At 36.7% G+C, this 15762-nt stretch overlaps 1 protein-coding gene across 1 annotated transcript in view; it reads right to left on the reverse strand.

Annotated features, from left to right (window-relative positions):
* Positions 1 to 15713, reverse strand: part of GPBP1L1 (GC-rich promoter binding protein 1 like 1) — a 56557-nt gene extending 40844 nt beyond the window's left edge. The window contains exon 1 of the mRNA XM_036892949.2: positions 15556 to 15713. The gene's annotated coding sequence lies outside the window, so the exon portion shown is untranslated. The remainder of the gene's footprint in view (positions 1 to 15555) is intronic.
* Positions 15714 to 15762: the final 49 nt, after the last annotated feature.

Consider the following 15762-nt stretch of genomic DNA (forward strand, 5'->3'; position numbering starts at 1 on the left):
GAAAGTAGAAATTTTATTTAAATCCATGGACTTAAATGAGATCACCAAAGAAATGCCTGTAGACAGAGAGGAACCTTGGTATATTATAACTTTAAACATGGGGAACACTGAGAAGAAAATCAGGAGTGTGAGGACCCAGAAGCTAAGCAGAAATGTACTTCAAGAAAGTAGGAGTGACCAGCTGTATTGAAAGCTACTAAATGAGATGGAAGACTGAGAACTGAACACTGACTGGTGTCAACATGAAATTTATAAATGACCATGTTGGATAGAGGCAGTTTAAAGCCTGATTCTGGTGGGTCCTAAATGGAAAGGATTGTAGACTGGCTAGAAGGAGATGTGTGGTCAAAAGAATTTTGGCACACTGATGGTTATAACCCAGGTAAAGAAGAAAAACCAAATGCAGTTGATGATGCAGAAAACTACTGAAACAATGTCCTTGAGTAGGTGAAGAGGAGTGGGATCTGATGCACACCAGAGTTTGGCCTTTAATAATCACCATTTACATTATGTGTACACTATTTACATTAATGTACACCATTTACAATAACAGCTGGGAAGGCAAGAGTACCTAAAGTAACAAGAGTTCAGAACATCTACTTTGACAGCTTCTACCTTCTCAATGAAGTAGAGGCAAGGTCTTCAGCTAAGAGTGAGGATGGATGGATGGGGCAAAGGAGGGAGTCACAGGTTTGAGAAGAGGGTATGAAATGAGAACTGGAGAGTGAATGAACTAAGATGCGGTATAGTTTCACAGCACAAGGACCCAAATGTGTAAGTTATCATGAATTTAAAGTGAGACCAGTCGGCATAGTTCTCTATTTTAAGTTACCTAGTCCATCATTATGACCTCCCTCAACTCTGTCTCTTCTCCAACGACCTGCACCCAATTCTCAAAATTCCAATCCCAGTAAAATCCAACTCTTGCTCACTAAGTTCATCATCCATGAAGCTGATTAGGAAGACACTTACAAAAACATGCTTTTAAACATTTCTGTTCTCTAAAACAAAGAAACCTGACCAATACACTCCCAGAGGTAACTTGCAAATCACCATCCTCAATGGTTCACACTGTTTACATGTTCCTGAGCCAATCTCATCTTAAATTCCCTTCCTGTCTCCATGACATTTCATCATTAGATAAGCAGTTTTCAGATTTGGACTGCATCAAGCTATGAATTTCAAATTGTTTCAAGGGCTGATACAGCTTGCCAATTTTATTTGGTTACGTAGAACATTAAAAAAAAAATCTGGATACTATCATTTCATTAAAAAAAAAAAGCGGCAGAGGCAGCAGTGATGCCATAAAATATAGAAAGACAAATCTTGGGAGAAAAGACAACTCATCTTAAAAAAAAAGGAAAGGTTGGTATCCTTACACTGAGTAACAGTCACGAAGGGCTGATGAAATCTTTGTTAGAGCGGCATGAGTGGCAACCACTGCAGTAAGGTATCCTGGACTTCTCCCTACCCTGCGATTACTTCTTTTCTGAATTTTTCCTTTTTCTCTGTAAATATTAATGGATACTTAAAAGCTTTGATGCAGCACTTTTCTTGTTTCTCTGGAATCTCTTCAACATCTCATTTTCAGGTCTTTAGTTCTCACGTCTACGTGGGTGACTTGAAACTATTGTTTCATGAAGCATTATATCATTATACTCAAGAATCCATCATAATGCATTATATTTTTCTGTGTACATATTTAGTGTACACATGTGGCACACGGTAGGGCTTGATAGCAAATGGGATAATCTCAGTACAAACAGACTATAATTTTTTTTTAGGGGATCTTGACAATCCCATCAATTAGTACCTCCTTTATCTTACTGTTAAGAGCTCTCCTTGAACACTCCTTATTCCTTCAAGTACAGACTATGACCAAAACTGTACCTCTGCGTATCTCATGATTTGAAGTTAACTACTTAGGTTTAAATTATCTACCACTTTCACTTCCTCTGAAGAACTAAGTAACCCTACAGGAGTCTATGCTCCTTTCCTAACTGATCAGTTTCCCTAAGTCCCCAATAAAGAGAATGCCAGGGTTAGTGGTGACTTGCTTAGTTTATTTTTAATCCTTACAGTGACACTTCAGCAAGGAAAGAGCCCAGAGTGGTTTTCCACTTTAGTATTTATTTTAATTTTTTGAGGAGATAAATTCCTACGTAGGGAAAAGGCATGAAATTTGTTGAGCAGTTCCTTCAATGAACCAAAAGGGGATATAAGACACCTTTAAATTTTTTCCACTATAGCATTTCTGCTTAAGAAAATACTTAATACCACAGTTATTAATACTGATAAATGAACTCGGCTACTATATGACTAGGGTTCAAAAAATAATTTCTATTTCTAATACAAACTCAATTACAGTTATTTCTGTAGAAAAATTTAAAAGGACATTTAACATAATGCCCTGCCCATAAGAGACATGCATGTGACATTCAAGTTCTCTGAAATAAAATTAAGCACAACATAACACATTACCTTGACTTACTCACAGATTTATATTTTTAAAACCTGAGTCAAATCATGAGATACTATTTCACATCTACTAAACTGGAAAAGCAAATCATGAAGCTATCAAGTGTTGATGAAGATGTAAAGCAACAAGGTATTCTTAGATACTGCTGGTGGGTATAAACTTGTACAACCACTTTGGAAACAGTTTGACAAATATAAAGCTGAAGTTGTGAAAGGTCTCTGACCCACCATTCTTAATCACACATTAACACAAGACAAAATATATAGGAAAGTTTACCACGGGATTTTATACATAGGCCAAAAACTAAATTACCTAAATGCCCAATAGGACGTAAATACAGCACAGCAAGAAATGATTAAATTAGAAATACATGTAAACAAAATGGGTGACTGGCACTCAGTAGAACTAAAAAAAGAAGTAAAAATGAGAAACTGTATGATACTATGCAAAGTTTTTGAAAATGAAAACAGTATTACATATTGCTTAGGGATATACAAAATTAGTTTAAAATGTAAGAATTATCAACACCAAATTGAGGATGGAAGACACAAAGACATGCAATCACAGAGGAAAACACAAGGGCTTCAATTCTGCATACTAGACTTTTATCTAAAACCATCATGAATGGTTTTTCACAACAGTCAGAATGGCTATTATCAAAAAGACAAGAAATAACAAATGTTGACAAGGATGTAGAGAAAAGGAAACCCTTGTGAACTGCTTGGTGCGAATGTAAATTGGTGCAGCCACTATGGAAAACTCCGAAAATTAAAAATAGAAATACCATTCAATCCAGCAATTTCTTTTCTGGGTATTTATCCAAAGTAAACAAAACACTAAGGTGAAAAGATGTATGTCCCCCCCTTGTCTACTGCAGCATTATTTACAACACAAAATATGGACACAACCTAAGTGTTCACCAGTGGGTGAACGGATAAAGAAAATGTGGTATATACATATAAGGGAAAATTAGCCATAAAAAATAATAAAATACCTCAATAAACCCTTAAAACTCAGTAATAAAAAGATAATCCAATTGAAAAGTGAGCTAGGATTTAAGATATTTCGCCAAAGAAGATACACAATGACCAATAAACACAGGAAAAGATGCTTAACATCACTGGCGACGAGGAAAATGCAGCTCAAAACCACACTGAGATACCATGTCACACCCACTAAGAAAGTTATAAAGACAGATGTAATGATGAGTGTGGCTCAGGACGCAGAGAAACTGAAACCATCATACACTGCTGGTCGAAGTTTATTAATGGTACACCACTTTGGAAAAGTTTCTCAAAAAGCTAAACATAGTGTTACCATATGATCCAGCAATTCCACTCCTAGAAAGATCCAAGAAAGATGTAAACATGTAGTCACACAAAAATTTGTACACAAATGTTCATAGCAGCACTATTCATAATAGCTATAAAGAAATTAAAGTGTTGGACACAATCAGTCACTGGATCAGCTATTAGTTTGGACAGCTATATGCAAAGAGGCAACAACCCAAATGCCCATCAACTGATGAATGGATAAACAAAATGTGGTATATACATACACACAACAGCGTATTGTATGTCAGTAGAAACAAATTAAATACTGACACTACTATAACATGATGAATCTTAAAAACATTATGCTAAATGAAAGAAGCCAAGCACAAAACAGCGCAGGCATACCATATGTGAAATATGTCTAGAATAGGCAAATCCAGAAACAGAAAGTACATTGGTGATTCTGAGGGCTGGGGAGATGACTGCTAATGGTTATACAGTTTCTTTTTGGGATGATGAAAATGTTCTAAAATTAGACCGTGGCAATAGTTGTACAATTCTGTGAATATTTGAACAATCACTGCATTGTACATTTAAAATGGGTAAATTTTATGTTTAGTAAATTATATCTCAATAAAGCTGTCTTTAAAAAAAGGGCAATGATTGAAAAGGGACTGGGAACTCAGTGAAAAGTAATACCACACAAATTACTTTCTTGTTGCAAGGAGGGGGAGACTTACTGTTAAATATATGGATAGGACTACAATCACCTTAATCCAAGGATCAATCTTAGCATTACAAAAGATCAACCAGGTATTATGTGTTTTAGGATATGCTGCAGCATGAGAGATCTAGACCTGCCAAAAAATGATTCAATGTGAATCTATCAAACTTTTAGCTGTAAACTTTAAGGGAAACTATAGGAATTAAAGGAACAAACTAAATGATACTGTAAGAATGCAACTGTACAAAACCATTCTCAGGACAACTAGTTTAGTCATGAAGTGTCATTGAAAAATAAGAACTACACTAGATTAAAGAGACAAAAGGAGATTAAAGTGTTAAATGCAGCAAGTTCCTGGATCAGCTATTAGTCTGGACAGCTAGCTATGACTGGATAGCTAGTTGAGTATTTTGATTAGCTCGGGATATTTGGATAGCAACCTGAATATTACAGGAAATGAACATTTACTCACATGGATAGTGGGTATCTCCGACTAAAGCAAGTTCCAAGTTGATCTCATTTTAGTAAAATACAGTGAAATTAAAAACCTTCATATTTGTACTTAGAGAAAGATATGGAAAAAAAGTACTAGAAGCTGGTAACAGTAGTGATATCTGGAGATGGCAATGTCAAGCTTGTATTTTTACATGTCTATATATCCTAATATTCTACCCAACACATGTACTGCTTTGTAATAATAGAAGAACTGTTAAAAGACAACCATGTGACAGAGCTTTAATAAATTAATAGTGCCCAGGCCTTACTCCAGATACATTTTAGCAGGTTGAGAACCACTGCTTTTAAGAATTGGGAGTAGCAAACATAATATAAGTTGGTCACAGTTAGTAGTACAAAATGGAGAATATAGTCAATGATTCTGTCACATCTTTCTACATTGATAGACAATAACTGCACTAGAGGGGGTGAGAATTTAATAATACCGGTTAACTGTTGAACCACTGTTGTACATTTGAAACCAATGTTTATCAACAATACTTACCAATAAAAAAAAAAAGAAAAGAAAACAGGGAAGAAGTTGCTTGACATTGGTCTTGGCTTGTTTTGGTTTGGTTTTTGGATATGACACCAAAAACATAAACAAGAAAAAAAAGTGAGTGGGATTACATTAAACTTAAAAGCTTCTGCAAAGAAAAAAAAAAAAAGAAATCAACACAGAATGGAAGAAACAGAATGGAAAAAAAATTCTACAAACCATATATTGGATAGTATCTAAAATCTATAAAGTACTCATACAATAACAAAAACCCCAACAATCCGACATAAAACTGGGCAGAGAAACTAAAAAAGACATTTTTCCAGAGAAGACATCCGAGCAACCAACAGGCACATGGAAAGGTGCTCAGCATCACTAATTATCAGGAAAATGCAAATCAAAAGAATGACAGATATCATCTCTTACCTGTCAGGATGGCTGTCAAGAACACAAGAAATAACAAGTGCAGGCTAGGATGTGGAGAAATGGGAGCCTCAGACACTGCTGGTGAGAAGGCAAACACTTTTACCCACTCTGGAAATTAGCATGGAGGTCCTCCATGAATTGAAGACAGAAATACCACACCACCAGCAACACCCATTTGTGGGTATACATTCGGAGGAAATGAGAACAGAGGACCAAAAAGATAAGCACTCCCAAGTCTACTGCAGAATTAGTCACAAAAGGCAAGATGTAGAAACAATCTAAGTGTTGAAGGATGAATGGGTAACAGATGTGGCAGTCAGACATTAGAATCTTATTCAGCCATGAGAATAAAAGGAAATTCTGCTACTTGCAGCAACATGGATGGAACTTGAGGACATTATGCTAAGTGATGTAAGTCAGAGAAAGCCAAACACTGCATGGTAGCTCTTAAATGTGGAATATAAAAAGCTGAAATGTTAAAAAAAAAAAAAAAAAGAAAAAAAGAATTGGGAATGGATAAAGAAAAATTCTTGTCTAAGATTGTTTTTAAAAAAGATATTCATGTGATGATGGGGGAGTCTAGTAACCATAATGTTGCTCATGTAACTGTAAATTAATGATACAAAAAAAAAAAAAAAGACATTCATGGAAAGTTTTTCACTTTGAGTTACATGAATATCCTGAAATCAGTAACAAACAAAATCTAATAGGAGCAAATTTTATTAGCTAATTTTACAAATCAGGGTCCTCAGTTTAAAAAAAAAGAAACCATATTTAGGTAGATTAAGCAAAAAAGGAATTTATCAGAAGGATTTTGGAAATACATTCTCAAAATGAATGAGAGCTCTTTGACTTGGCAAACATGGAAACCAAGTAAAGCTAAGCAGTTAAAACCACCAATGTCACACCCCCAGGAAGAGCCTCTTAGGGAACTGTCCAGACAGCGCTGCCACTGCCACCCGCCAATGGAATCAATTCTAAACTGTCTTTCCATTGCTCACCCCAGATGGAAGTCCCCAGTCAAGTGTATTTAACTGGCATAGCTTGGGTAACAGCTGTCAGGGGGTCAGGGACAGAAAGTGTACGTTTGTATGCATACAAGTTACATGCATGACAGCCTTTCAAGCTTCCTCTCCTAGTAAGATTCACATAAAGGCAATATTGGAAGTGGGTTAAAATGGCAAATAGACAAAAGAAACAACAAAAGCCCAATTAGTTGAATGGCCTACACATGAAGCCTGCCAGTCTTCTCATTAGTAATAAACTTTCATCATTGTGCTTTCTTCTTCATTGTTCCAAAAACATTTTCTGAAAATAATTTCACAAAGTACACAATTTTTAAAGACTAAAATTTATAACCCTTCTCAGGTAGTTAATCTCCTTTCCAATATTTTGTCATTCAAAGGTCACAAACTTCCTGCAACCCTACCTAAACCCTCATAATCTCACTGATAAAATGTACTTTACTTAAATCAAACAGTTTCAACTAAAAATAATATGTTTCAGAAGTACATTTATTACCTAATGAAGTCTGAAACATTAGATTCTGGCTCTAAGATTCAGATAACTAAGTAGATTAGATTTATGCTAGTATCTAAGAGATTTTAGAACCAGCAAGAATGCTTTTTGTAGCAATTGCTCCAGAAGTCACTACATCAACTACACTACACAACAAGCCATTCAGTAATGGTAACTTTTATCAAATATTTGCAGTTACACTGAAATTGAAAGGTTCTATTTCCCTACGAATATAAGTAAAGAGGCTGCCACATTTCAAAGCTAGTTTTTTAGAGATTTAATAGTAGTGACTACTGTATTACAAGACATAAGTTTATTTTACTTACAAACATTTCTAAAAATCTCTTCTCAGAAAAAAAACTTTACTTTCAATCCAAACATTACTTCTAAGTTAGAACAGCAGACTGTCATATACTAGCTTTTGGGGCTTTGGGCAGGTCACTTCGCCTCTTTTTGCCTCCAGTCCTTATCTGTAATTTGGACATTGTAGGAAAGTAGATAAGTTTATCTATGTCAAGTGTTAAAGTGCCTGGATGTGTTCCCAAAAGAGGGGAGGGGAAGTCTAGCTTCTGGTGAGTACTAAAGTGTTAAGAATAAAATGCTTATGAAAATCTATATGTAAACAAGCTGGAAAACCTAGAAGAAATGGACAACTTCCTAGAAAAATACAACCAAGACTGACCAAGGAAGAAACAGAAAATCTAAAGAGACCAATTACCAGCAAATAAATTAAATCGGTAATCAAAAAACTACCCAAGGACAAAACCCCTGAGCCAGATTGATTCACCGCTGAATTTTATCAGACATATAGAGAAGACATAATACCCATTCTCCTTAAAGTTTTCCAAAAAATAGAAGAGGAGGGAATACTTCCTAACTCATTCTATGGAGCCAGCATCAGTCTATTACCAAAACCAGGCAAAGACACCACCAAAAAAGAATATTACAGACCAATATCCCTGATGAACATAGATGGAAAAATACTCAACAAAACATTAGCAAACCGAATTCAAAAATACATCAAGAGGATCATACACCATGATCAAGTGGGACTGATCTCAGGGATGCAAGAATGGTACAACATTCTAAAATCCATCAACATCATCCATCACATCATCAAAAAGGATAAAAACCACACGATCATCTCCATAGATGCTGAAAAAGCATTCAACTAAATTCAACATCCATTCATGATAAAAACTCTCAATAAAATGAGTACAGAGGGCAAGTACCTCAAAATAACAAAGGCCATATACAACAAACCCACAGCCAACATCATACTGGAAAAACTGAAAGCTTTTCCACTAAGATTGGGAACAAGACAAGAATGCCCACTCTCCCCACTGTTATTCAACATAGTACTGGAGGTCCTAGCCACAGCAATTAGACAAAACAAAGAAATACAAGGAATCCAGATTGGTAAAGAAGAAGTCAAACTGTTACTATTTGCAGATGACATGATATTGTACATAAAAAACCCCAAAGACTACAGTCCAAAATTCCAGATCTAATATCTGAATTCAGCAAAGTTGCAGGATACAAAATTAACACACAGAAATCTGTTGCTTTCCTATATACTAATGATGAACTAGCAGAAAGAGAAATCAGGAAAAGAATTCCATTCACAATAGCATTAAAAAGAATAAAATACCTAGTAATAAACCTAACCAAGGAAGTGAAAGACCTATACCCTGAAAACTACAAGACACTCTTAAGAGAAATTAAAGAGGACACTAACAAATGGAAACTCATCCCATGCTCTTGGCTAGGAAGAATTAATATTGTCAAAATGGCAATGCCTATCAAAATACCAACAGCATTCTTCAACGAACTGGAACAAATAGTTTTTAAAATTCATATGGAACAACAAAAGACCTCGAATAGTCAAAGCAATCCTGAAAAGGAAGAATAAAGTCGGGGGGATCTTGCTTCCGCTCCCCAACTTCAAGCTCTAGTACAAAGCCACAGTAATCAAGACAATTTGGTACTGGCACAAGAACAGACCCACAGACCAGTGGAACAGAAAAGAGACTCCAGACATTAACCCAAACATATATGATCAATTAATATATGATAAAGGAGCCATGGACATACAATGGGGAAATGACAGCCTCTTCAACAGCTGGTGTCGGCAAAACTGGACAGCTACACATAAGAGAATGAAACTGGATCACTGTCTAACCCCACACACAAAAGTATATTCGATATGGGTCAAAGACCTGAATGTAAGTCATGAAACTGTAAAACTCTTAGAAAGAAACATAGGCAAAAAACTCTTGGACATAAACATGAGCGACTTCTTCATGAACGTATCTCCCCAGGCAAGGGAAACAAAAGCAAAAATGAACAAATGGGACTATATCAAGCTAAAAAGCTTCTGTACAGCAAAGGACACCATCAATAGAACAAAAAGGCGTCCTACAGTATGGGAGAATATATTCATAAATGACAGATCTGATAAAGGGTTGACATCCAAAATATATAAAGAGCTCATGACCTCAACAAACAAAAAGCAAATAATCCAATTAAAAAATGGGCACAGGATCTGAACAGACACTTCTCCAAAGAAGAAATTCAGATGGCCAACAGGCACATAAAAAGGTGCTCCAAATCCCTAATCATCAGGGAAATGCAAATTAAAACCACAATGAGATATCACCTCACACCAGTAAGGATCGCTACCATCCAAAAGACAAACAACAACAAATGTTGGCGAGGTTGTGGGGAAAGGGGAACCCTCCTATACTGCTGGTGGGAATGTAAACGAGTTCAAATATTGTGGAAAGCAATATGGAGGTTCCTCAAAAAGCTCAAAATTGAAATCCCATTTGACCCAGAAATTCCACTTCTAGGAATTTACCCTAAGAATGCAGCAGCCCAGTTTGAAAAAGACAGATGCACCCCTGTTTATCGCAGCACTATTTACAATAGCCAAGATATGGAAGCAACCTAAGTGTCCATCAGTAGATGAATGGATAAAGAAGAGGAGGTACATATACACAATATTATTCAGCCATAAGAAGAAAAGAAATCCTACCATTTGCAACAACATGGATGGAGCTAGAGGGTATTATGCTCAGTGAAATAAGACAGGCAGAGAAAGACAAGTACCAAATGATTTCACTCATCTGTGGAGTATAAGAAAGCAAAAACTGAAGGAACAAAACAGCAGCAGACTCACAGAACCCAAGAATGGACTAACAGTTACCAAAGGGAAAGAGACTGGGGAGGATGGGTGGGAAGGGAGGGGTACGGGGTGGAGAAAAAGGGGGCATTACCATTAGCACACATAATGTGTGTGTGGGGGCACTGGGAGGGCTGTACAACACAAAGAAGACAAGTAGTGATTCTATAGCATCTTAGTACGCTGATGGACAGTGACTGTAATGGGGTATGTGGGGGGGGGTCTTGGTGATTGGGGGAGTCTAGCAAACACAATGTTTCTCATGTAATTGTAGATTAATGATAGCAAAAAAAAAGTAATGTGATATTCTGGATGGGATTCTGCAACAGTAAAAGGACAGGAGATAAACACGAAGAACATATGAATAATCTATGGACTTTAAAATAATGTATCCATATTGCTTCAATAATTATAACTAGTGTATCATACTAATGTAAGACATTAATAATGTGGGGGATGAAGATGAGAACTCTACTAACTTTGCAATTTTCCTGTAATCTAGAAATCCTGGAATATAAAGTATATTAATAAAAAAATGATACAGCGTAAAAAAAAAAGAATAAAATGCTTAATAGTTTGGGGGAGGGATGTAAACAATAGGGCAAAAATGCAGTTTTGAAAGGAAAAAAATTTCAAACCAAACAGGCTGAAAACACTATTCTCTAGTAACCCAAACCACAAAGTAAAACCACTGCAAACCCAGCATACTTCACTCAATTTTATAACAATATATAACAGGAAAAAAGAAAAGGACAGGAAACAAACTATTTGTAAAAGCTAATACTGCATTGGGCATGGGAGCAAAAGAAACATTCCATTTTACAAGCATAACAAAGGAGGTCAATAACTCATACAATTACTCTATGCTGCTCAATAGAGAAATTTAAAAGAAAATGATAAAGACGAGAACCACTGAACCAGGAAAAAAAAATCTCCAAATGCAAAAAGTCACCTATGAATTTAGTTTTCTCCTCACTTCCCCTTCCCCAACATCAATCTAAGCCTCTATAACCAATTCCAAATACACAGAAATCAGGAAAATCTAGAATGTGGGAAACTGCAGGACAAATGACCTGGTTTCTCCAACAAAATTAAAGAAAAAAAATTAGAGAAGCAACATATAAATTACGAGGCTTGGAAGAGTATCAGTCAATTAATGTGTGGGACCTGGATCCTCACTCAAGTCAACAGGAAAGTAGTATATGAAAAAAAGAAATGACAGAACAGAACACAAATTAAAAGACCCCCATGTGCAACACCTGTGCAGACTTCAGTGAATTTCAACTCCATTGGCAAATGGTATTAAAGACAATTTCATACAATTTATTTTACTACTATGAAATGTTTACTATGGTCAGACATTGTTTTAAGAACTCTATAACTACATGATGTGGTAGAAACCCTGCTTTGGAATCAGAGAAAGGTACCTGAATCCCCAGTATTTTGTGTGAATATGCTAAGACTTATGTTATGCAAATTACTCAACTTACTGGAGCCTCTGTATACTCATGTGTAGAAGGGTTAATTAAAGAAATGTTTTAAGGAATAATGAAATTATATACATCAGACTCTATTACAACCTCTAGCTTATGAAGCCCACAATAAATGGTTAATATGCTTTCCATAATACTTGGTAAAAGTAAGAAGTAGTTAATAATTCATAAAAACATATAGCAGAAACACTGAAATAACTCTACCTTTGGGCCCCTGAACAGTCTTTCAACATACTTATAAATATCAAGGATAGCAGTAATTCAGAAGAGAATTTTATATAATGTAACTTAAACTTATAATCAGCAGAAACAAGAGTTTGCAATATAAAGTCTAGCCAAACTTAAATGAATTTGATTTCTCTGAAAACAAATAAAACTTATTCCACACCAACAGACTTACTGCTCAGACGTGTACTAAATCTTTGTTCATGCTGGCAATTCTCTAGCCTGACATCTTATTAATACAAGGAAATACAGTCTTATAGAAAAGGAAAGTAGACCTAATTAGTATGTTAAAAGTCAATTCTTTCTAAGAAAGATAGCTTTCTATGCTGTTTTCTGTGAACATTTTTGCACTTACCTGTTCAACCACTAAATTCTTTGGTGGCAGGAATGTTTTATGGTCATCTGGATATCTGTGGCCCCTAGCACGCTGAAACTGGCACCATAGTACAGCCTCCACCATTTCTTAAGAATGACTGAGCTGTTTTTTGTCAGAATAAAAAATAATTTGCCCAATAGACCAATTAAAGGCTGATTATTTGCTTTAGTAAAGGAAAATAACTATTAGGAGACTCCTTTAAATAGTTGCCTAGTGTATTTGAAATCATCTATTAAAAGTTCAATTTACAGAACTTTATCAGTATTTTACAAGAGGTTCAGCTCCTTTTACTGAACAATTCTTCAAGTTTGTCGCCAGTTTTGTTTTGGGAAGACTTCAGTGGGAAATAAAAATGAGAGTCTGATTTAGAAGTGACTTGGGCAGCTAGGTCTCTCAGCACAACCACATATTAAATTCCAGACAATGGCAATTTTAGTCACTTTTGAGGTAGCCATGTATGGACCACTTAAATCCCCCCTCCCTCTTCTATTTGAAAAACTACACACACACCAAAATTTACCTTGTCCATGAACTACTTTTCTGGTTGGGATCCTTTAAAATTTTCTGTTTCTCATTTTTTCAACAGTCTTATTTTCATGTTAAACAGCCATAATGGTTAACATAATGATCTAAAAGTTTACGGGTTAGGTTTGCACAGGCTGTCTGCTACCTACTAATTTGATGAGTCTTTGGACTTATTTTCCTCAACTAAAGATGGGGACAAAACATATCCAACCTCATAGAAATAAATGACAAATATAAAGTACTTCCAGCAAACACTCTGGCACATCAGAGTATCACTGTTACTACATACATTCAATTTAACTATGAAACAAAGAGAGGCAATCTGCTGAAGTATCATTCAGAATTGTTTATCTTTAACTAAACATTTTAGAATGAATTATAAGCAGAACTGTGTCCCAGATTTCTTATCATTCCAAACTTAATAAAGTGGTACATGTACCCTCCTCAGCCAATCTTTTAAACAGCCACCAATGAGAAAACTGTTAAGTTGAAGTCATTCAAAATAAAAAAGGCTTAACACTGCCCCCAAATTTCAAGAACTCTGATAAGGTATTATCTAGAATCAACTTAAACAATTTTTATTTACATATTTGAAACATGTACAGTTTTGAGTACTCTAGAAAATATCAGAGTTAAGGTCTTACTCAAATTTTTAGGCACAGGAGGCAACAAAGGCAAAACACAAAGCAACTGACATGTAGTTTCTACAAAGAACTTTAAATGTTTTTCTTATAAAACCAAGTAACAACAAAAAAAATCCTAGGGGAACTGACAAAATTACATTTCTGTGTTTAAAGAATGTAGAAAGGTAAACTGAAACTTACTCCCTAGAAGATGACAGCTTATTTTACTATTAATTTCAAAGCTCTCATTCACAATCAGCATTATTTTTTCTTTTAGACAGATTGCAATTTGAAACTCAAGCACCTTCCCAAACATTGCAGTTAACTGTTTTTGTTTTCCATTCTTTGCCTTTCTGTTTTCAGTTAACTTTCTGATTCTAATAGTTAAAAAAAAAAAAAAAAAAAAAAAAAAGGCAAACAGAAAGACAGCCTTTTGTTTGAAAGGGCACAATAATCAGGCGCTCCTCATCCAAGCTTTCTTTTCATTTGTTGTCTTACACTTTTCTAATAAATGTCCCAAACTTAACAGCATTGATTCCCTTTCAAGTATAATACATGAAAGACCTTAGAAAAGGCCAGCAGCCACCAAATTACTAAGTCTATTGAAGACTGCCAGTAACTTTACTTTTGGATGGAACCACTATATTAAAACATGAACCACCATAACGCCGTTTTTCCCTGATAAGCAATTAATTAATAAGGTTAAGCAAATAATTCAACAAATACGACAAACCAACCTTAGACCACAAAGTTGGCTGATAAAATTACCACCACAGCAAAATTTCAAAACTATAAGCCACTAAAAAAAAAAACAAAAAACAAAACCGCACCCACTCTTATGTAAACTTTTTGGAGTTAAGCAAACTTCTTTAGCCTCACCTTTGTTTTCACCTAGTAAGGATTCGTCAAGATAAGACACCAACTGCAAGAAGACCAAAAATTCAAGATTCAACTTTTGGCCTCGTAGGAGATACAACAAAATATTTAAGACATGTTAACGTATTTAAGTTACCAAAGCTCAGGGCACTCACTTCCCCGAGCTACAGCCATTTTAGATTCAGCCTTTCTTCTGTATTTCACGGGAGTGGGTAGGGGTAGATTAAAAGAGGAAAAATCCTCGTTAAAACACAAGATCGACTAGTTTTTTTTGAGGGGGGAGGTCGGGGAGTCGGTAGTCGCGGGAAAGACTTACATCTAAATAAATGAAAACACCTCGCAACCAAGAAGCGGAACGCTGGGGGTTAAAGCTCTTCTCTTCCCCTGAGACACAACATACTAGACTTAAACGATTTCTTCCTCCTCATATTTTCCTTCATTAGAAAACAAAAACCCTTGGCTCTAATTTAAGAAGGAAAGAAAAAGAAACCTGTAAACCCAGCCACTCAACCACCATCAACAAGCCGGAACACCTGGAGAGGAGCCAGAACGCCGCAGGTGAGCGTTCCGACCCGAAGACCAAAGTTGAAGCAGGAGCGCTCTGGGGGAGGCGCGGCCACGCGAGCGCGCGAAGCTCCGCGCACGGGGGTCGCGCTGCTTTTCCGAACTGCACGACCCGTGGACTCTCCCCTCCTCCCCGGGACGTCCTACACCCAACCACCTGTGCGAGAGCCTCCTTCAAGTTGTTTAACAGCCAGTCGGTGAGACAGCGGGCGGAGCCCCGCAGCAGGACAATTCAGGATCCCCTGCTGCCCAGTAGCCCGCAACTCCCACTCACCGGGTAGCGGCGGGGCCACGGCTAGGGACCAAACGCGGCGTCTAAGGGCGCGTCCCAGCGACCCGATCCAGCAGAAGCGGAGGGCCCGCAACCATAACAAAGCTCTCTTCCCAAAATGGCTGCCCGGCCCACACAGCCCTGGAGGGGCAGAGCGGGTGGAGGGAAAGGAGGGACCGCCAGCCCGGCCCTCCCCCATCAGACCCCGCC

This window comes from Manis pentadactyla, chromosome 4, assembly GCF_030020395.1.
Source record: "Manis pentadactyla isolate mManPen7 chromosome 4, mManPen7.hap1, whole genome shotgun sequence".
Lineage (NCBI taxonomy): Eukaryota > Metazoa > Chordata > Mammalia > Pholidota > Manidae > Manis > Manis pentadactyla.